The following is a 7123-nucleotide window of genomic DNA, read 5'->3' on the forward strand; positions in this document are numbered from 1 at the left end:
ATTCTGTTGCAATGCTTTTTGAGTACCTATTACAACTATTTCATTACTTATTGGGACGCCTGTTTTCATCTATTGCAATGGTTACTAAATGATGCAATAGATTCTATTGCAACAACATTAAACTGTTGCAATAGCATCTATTGTGATGCTTTTATTATTGTGTTGCAACGCTTTTTGACTACCTATTCCAATGGTTTATTTATCTATTGCAACGATTGTCACCATATGTTATTAAATTAAAACAATTTATATATATATCCACTCGTATTAACATAAACTTTTATTTACATACATAACAAATTATAACACAATATATACACATCACAAAACAAAGTACCGAGTACACACCAGTTGAGCTTGACCAAGTTCAAAGTAGATGGCAAGTGCATATGCTATCCCAGTAACACAATATACGACACAAAGCAAGACGACAGAATTATCCAAAATTGAAGATCTTGGATTGTTGAAGAAGTAGAACACTGAGAGATAAACTGCAGGCTTTACAATAGTATTGATATGATCAACTGTATCCTTAGCCAGAAAGTATGCCAAATTGCTCATACCAGATGCACTCCCTCTCCAGTAGTGTAATTTATCTAGAGAAAATCACCTCAAAGTCGCAATCTTGGTGAAAATCTGGAAAACATTTTGGATGATTAGAACTTAGGTAAAGTAAAAAATGGTAAGGAAGATAGATGAGGCTACCAGTAACAATCTTTCATGTAAGTTTAAAAAACCGTAAAAAGATACAATACGAAATAAGTACAGTACTATATATTTTGGAGTAACTGGTAAAGTTGTTGCCATGTGACCAGGAGGTTCAAGCCTTGGAAACAGCCTCTGGCAGAAATACAAGGTAAGGCTGCGTACGATACACCTTTGTAGTGGGTTCCTTCCCCGGACACCGCACATAACGGTAGGTTTAGTGCACCGGGATTCCCTTTAGATGTTATTCTTCCAAGGTAAAAGCAACAACATACAAAGTGAAATTCCATAAAGTGGGGTTGAGTGTACGCTGACCTTACTACTACTTCTTAGATATAGAGAGACTCTTTCTGAAAGACCCTCGGTTCAAGTGAATAAAATCAAAGTAGTAATTAAAAGAAGAGACAGTAGTGAAGAAAAACATGTCAACTAATACCAACGAAGTGTGGAGTGTCATTCTTCCAAGCCAACCATGCTAAATCCATAATTCACATTCTTGGTCTAAACTTACAATTTGGAAGAGAAATTCTAGGCTGGGTGTGAAAAATGTTGTAACATATCTATACTTTAACTTCATTTATATTATACTAACTCCTTTTCTGAACAACTACAAATAGTGAGGAGAGACAAAGACAACAACTGCAATTAATTTTCTTTTTACTTGAAAAAAGTTTTTTAGTTCATACCAGAAAAATTTTACATGATCACATGCACAGTATGCTAATCTTGGATCGGCACAACTCATTATTGCTACCAAAAAAGGCAGTTCGGTGCACTAAGCTCCAACTATGTGTGGGGCTCGGGAAAGGACCTAACCACAAGGATGCATTGTACGCAGCCTCACCTTACATTTTTGCAAGGGGCTATTTCTAAGAAATAGCACAGGGACCTAGGAAGGGCCCAACCATTAGGATCTATTGTATGTAGCCTCACCTTACATTTCTACAAGGGGTTGTTTCCAAGGCTTGAACCCGTCACCTCCTGGTCACGTGCAGGCTCCCCTTCAACTCATTATCAATACTAACATTTATGAATTGTTATCACTAAGAAAGAAGCGGAATTACAAGTGATAACATAGAGATGAACTGCATTATTTTAAAATCGAGAACTTTTTCTCCTAGATTTGCAAACATATCTAATCAACTGTCTTTAAGTCATCAGTCATCTTAAAGATAAAAATCCTGAAGTATATACACTGTTCAGAGGTTTTGAACTTACGAACTGCAATGACGGTGTAAAGGTACCCGATAAATCCAAATGTTTCATCACTTGCTTCAACAAGTGTTCCCAAACAGAGTCCAGCACGTAATAGAATAAGAAAATCAACTGCTTGTATCCTGGCTTCTCGCAATCACTGCTTCCCGACTCTAACAATGTGAAGTATCATAGATGTCAATCATCAAAACAAATACAAACTAAAATACATTTGCAAATTAACTAACACTATCACATTAATACTCCCCCCCCTAAGCGTCCATAAAAGCTTCTCAGTTGGTCATGCTACCTAGAAGCTCCAGCTGTGCGTTGGGTCTGGGGAAGGACCAGACCATAAGGGTTTGCTTTATGCAGCCTCACCTTACATTTTTGCAAGAGGCTGTTTTCACGGCTTGAACACCTGACCTCCTGGTCTAAGTTGCACAGACTCTCCAAAAATGTTGTCGCACCCGTGTCAGATCTTTCAAAAATACATAATTTTTGGAGGATTCGACACGCACCCATTGAAATTTTCAAAGAGTCCGAGCAACATAGCTCTTGGTAACATGGAGGCAACTTTACTAGTTACTCCAAGGCTCTCCTTCATATTAAAGAAAGTACAGCGCAGAAATGCCAAATATTTGCATATAGGAATGCAAGCACGCAATAAACACACATCTTGAAAAGTAAATAGAATGTACACAACTGAAAATGAGAGAAACTTATATGAACATATATAGACATGCATCTTGAACAGTAAGCAATTAAAAGGTATACAAGTGAAAAGGAGAGAAACTTATTATTACCTTCCAAGGAAATACTTATATTGAAGCAATACACCAGGATTTTCCGATGGGATGAGTCCGATCATGCCAAAAAGTTGAATCGCATTCGGTCCTTCTTCTATGCAACATTGGATTTGATCTCCGACCACAGGTCTCCAGATTGATTAGAGGTAGCAGCTATTGGACTTGCTCCATCAGCTGAATTTTCTCCAATCGAAGATGCTCTTGATCCAGAAGAATCTCTAGCATATCTAGTGGTATGGGGCATCCGTTATGAAGCATCCATCTAACAGGAAGATCTTTATAGCTCAGTCCAGTGCTCGGGAGTTTATAAATTCCTTCTAAATAACAATGAAATGATCAGAAGGATTAATGCGATCAGGTAAAGTTATTCCAATGCCTGCAAAGTACTCTTAAACGGTCTTTACTGGTCCATGGTATACTGTAAGGCTACCCTTCACTAGAAGTATCAAATCGTCAAACATTCTGAACAAAGAATAGCTGCAAAAGGAAATGATTACTGAGATCAGGCATCCATTGTAAGGTTCGGTTTGTTATTTTATAAAAGACAGTTTTCGTCAATGAGTTTTTGTCAAACCATCCCAAATGTGGTTTGTATCCTTCCATATCGGTTTGATTTAGCTAATCTATGGTGCAATCCTATATTCTAGAAAATCTCTCCTAACATTGAAATTTGATTCACAAGTTTTATCAACTTGTTTGTGTATTTTTATCACATCGTTAGTTTCCTCCATTCCTAAGTTCTCTAGTTATCGATCTTGGATAATGGTTTTCTAGTTTCCTCCATTTACTAGTTCGTTATAACATAACCCTTTATTTAACCGTGGTATAACTGTTTTAAGATGTTTTACTTAAGGCAAAGTGTTATCAAAAAAACTTCTTTTGGTTTGCATATATTCTACATATTCAATACTTATATCGAGTATGTTATTATTGTTATTATGATGAAATAAATAATTCATTTTCTAATTTTAATGAATTGTTAGCCTTCACAATATAATCTTTGTATTTGTATCAACGAAAAGAGAAACTACCATTATGCTTGTTCTCTTCTCTATGTATTCCCTTTTTAAAAAGATCCCAAAGTGACTAGACAACTATGGAAAAGTGAATTCTTGAGTACAGCAGGAAAAAGCCCTTGGCAAATGTCAGTATGTGAAAGTGCGTAATTAATAAATACAGTCCAAATTTGGGTTCTGTTTATGTTCACTTTTCTAGTGCAGGTGGTAGAAGTAGACATTGTCCCAGTTCTTGTATATGAATTTAGTCAAGTACTTGTATTGACACTACACATAAAATTCCCAACTTACATTGTCTATCTTTGATCAATTATAATAGAGCAAAAAAGTATTTTGGCGTCAAGTGTGGTAAAACTACCATTTCAGCAGGTAAAATATGAAGACTGGCTAAGAGATGAATTAACCACAAAGTTCCATAACTAGGACTTGATTAGATTCAATTGCAATAGCTTTGAAGCTAATGGATACTTGAGGTTCTCATATGTTCATCATCGGACCTATATTTAAGATAAGATGTTTTGCATTCTAACTCATACACCTTGAAATGAACACCTCATTTATTTAACAGAACTCGCTATAAATGAGAAACTATTCAATAGGATGTAATCAATGAACTTGTAAGAATTGGTGTCTATTGAGATACAAGTAGCACTGATACATCCATTGAAACAATGAAGCACCTATTTACATATATTAACAATGAATGCACAATCTTCTGAATAAATAGTTCAAAGAAAAAAGATGAAAAAAAAACTATAATGTTGGAAAACGTCCAAAATCAAATAAACATCGCTGTTCAAACTAGCCCATAACAGATATTTTATTTTTATGCATCCACTTACTTCTGCCCCTATCATTTTCAACATAATTATCATTATCTAGATTCTGAGTTAAATTACTATTAGGAATTTTTTTTCTGATAAACATCAATGCTACCATATTAATGTAATGAAAGAACGTTTGCAAACTAAGACAAACCATATCAAAAGTTAACCTTTCCAGCATACAAACAGTAAACCTTTCAAGGATGCAAGTTTCGTTATGTTTAGATACGCAAGTAGAGGAGTACTTCAAGTAAATAGTATGTGTTAAACAATCTTGAGTATCCTATCGAGTATGACGTAGGAGATATATCACCTCATCTATTCTCCCAGAAACCCTGCAATAGACAGCTTAGAATCATAAGGTAAGTAAATACCACCAACAATTACATATCAATTGCACCAGTTGAGGAGATCAAACACAAAAGAATGATGATGAAGAAGGGAACCTTATTAGTAATTGCTAGTTAGTCAGTACCAAATAACAAGCCCAAGTCTTACAGATAAAAAGATGTCAATGGACTCTACTAAATTTGAAGACCTCATTTTAAACCAACTAAACCTGATCATTGCAGGAAAATTAAGTCCAACATGATTGAAGTGACCAGTTCAATAAACAATATGCATTAGTTGACCAAACAAACTGAAGAAGTATCAACATCAACTATATTCCAGACACACATTACATCTAGGATTCTAAATAGCAATACATCAGTTCATAAAGCAAAAGCAGAAAGAAACAGCATACAAGACCCCATCATACAACCAATTTTGTTGCTCTAAATCCATTTCCAGTTTGCTACTTTTGAAAGTAGACACTACAAATATAACCAAACTAACTTAATTAATAATCTGATAAATAAACTAAAATGAAAAAAATGTTAGTATGAACAGTAGGTGAAAAATTTTACCGATGAGGCCACGATTGCCTTCAATAATTCATTTGCTTTCTTTGAATTAGAGTGCAAAAATTCTGCAAAATCAATAAATTAGGTCAACAATCAAAGTGAAGGAGAAGAAAACCCCAAAATAAAAACTCAAAAAATTAGGTAAAAAATCATCAATTAGAAGACTAAACAAACCTTAAAATCAACAAATTAGATGAAAGCCCCAAATTTGCTCGGATATTTAAGCGGTGGTCGGAGCAGTGGTGCCTCTTTACAACTTCTTGGAGGATGATTCCCGCAGCTGAGATTAGCATAGTACAAATCACATTCATTAGTGGTGATTTTGGGGTGAAATTGAACTTAGACGATCGGAGATAGATTGAGAGAGAAGTTGAAAATAAGTTACTTGTGGTGTGCAGTCGGAGTGTACTGGTGGTATGCGGTCGGAGGTACTGGTGGTGTGTGGTCGGAGCTACTGGTGGTGTGTAGTGTTTGGACAGAGCCTACTGGTGGTGTTCGTCTTCGGAGAGTACTGGCTGTCGTGGTTGAATGGGTAATCTTTATCAGAAATGGAAAATTTTCTTTATATACTTATTTAATTTTTGATATATATTATTTTAATTTTGACGGATGTAGTGAAAAAATTGGGGTGGGGAATAGGAATAAATTACAACTGATGCAATAGCTTTTTTTGTCAATTAAGTGTTGCCATAGGTGACTTTATGGCAACGGTTCATGCAATCATTGTTATAAGTCACACTATTGCAATGGTTGTTCATCAATAGCAACGGATATAGCATAAAATAGTTTAACTAAAATAATGTTTTTGCAATAGTTGGAAGCATAGCAATAGAGCATCTATTGCAGCGCTTTTGAAATCGTAGTCAAAAGATACGTTGCAATAGGGGTAATTTCTAGTAGTGAGGAAATTCGCTAGAAAGTGAAACCCTAAAAGTTAGTGTAGAGCTAACGAGGTTTAGTCACTTTAAATGTCCATATCTATCATACCATCCCCAAGACTACATTACAAGACGAGAAGAGTCCTATAGTGATCCTAACTTAACTATATAAATGCTAAGGTAAAGAAAATAAGGGTAGGCCTATGGTATTTGACATGCATTAACTGGAACTTCTATGTTGAGTATAAGTGTCTCTTGAACGTCCCTGCATTGACATGCATTATTTCATATGAGTGAGTGGGACATCTTTGATGTGAGAGCACTTGAGTCATATTGCTAGCTATTTGCTTGTTTTGGGTAATGTAATTTTTATATATGAGCGATTGTCTGTTGCTAACATAATTACCATAGCTTGATTGTATTGTGTCACAATGTTGTGCTTCATGTTAATACACAATTGGCTTTGAAATGAGATATAGGAAGGAATGTTATGATTTCAACTTAATGTGATGGCTGGCTGCCTTGAATAGCTTAGATTCTCCTAGTTAAGCTTCATTTTATTTTATTATATTTTTGTTTCCTGAGGACATGCAATCATTCTAAGTTAAGGGTGCTTTATAGAGATAAAGCACTTTTGACCTTTAATACAAGGAAAATATGCAGTTTCTGAGGCCTTTTTGTTAGATATGATCCATTTTGGGTATGTTTTTCAGGAAATTATATTTTGGATACTAAGTTCATGAAAAGGTGTTTTTGGCTACTCTTAGAGCGATTATGGATGTTCAGGATGTT

General features: G+C 35.2%; 1 long non-coding RNA gene across 4 annotated transcripts; it reads right to left on the reverse strand.

Moving 5' to 3' along the window:
- Positions 1-226: 226 nt before the first annotated feature.
- Positions 227-6117, reverse strand: LOC107852512. Of its 4 annotated transcripts, none has more exons than XR_007054309.1 (7): positions 5839-6064; positions 5628-5733; positions 5457-5518; positions 4719-4883; positions 2706-3185; positions 1924-2072; positions 227-636 (listed from the first exon to the last, which is right to left on the reverse strand). It is a non-coding gene; the product is annotated as an uncharacterized LOC107852512 (long non-coding RNA). The 4 variants fall into 4 exon arrangements; XR_001669473.2 differs by having other exon boundaries at positions 4862-4883; positions 5839-6057; XR_001669472.2 differs by lacking the exon at positions 4719-4883 and having other exon boundaries at positions 5839-6117.
- Positions 6118-7123: the final 1006 nt, after the last annotated feature.

The sequence above is a fragment of the Capsicum annuum genome, chromosome 4 (assembly GCF_002878395.1).
Source record: "Capsicum annuum cultivar UCD-10X-F1 chromosome 4, UCD10Xv1.1, whole genome shotgun sequence".
In the NCBI taxonomy this organism is placed as follows: domain Eukaryota; kingdom Viridiplantae; phylum Streptophyta; class Magnoliopsida; order Solanales; family Solanaceae; genus Capsicum; species Capsicum annuum.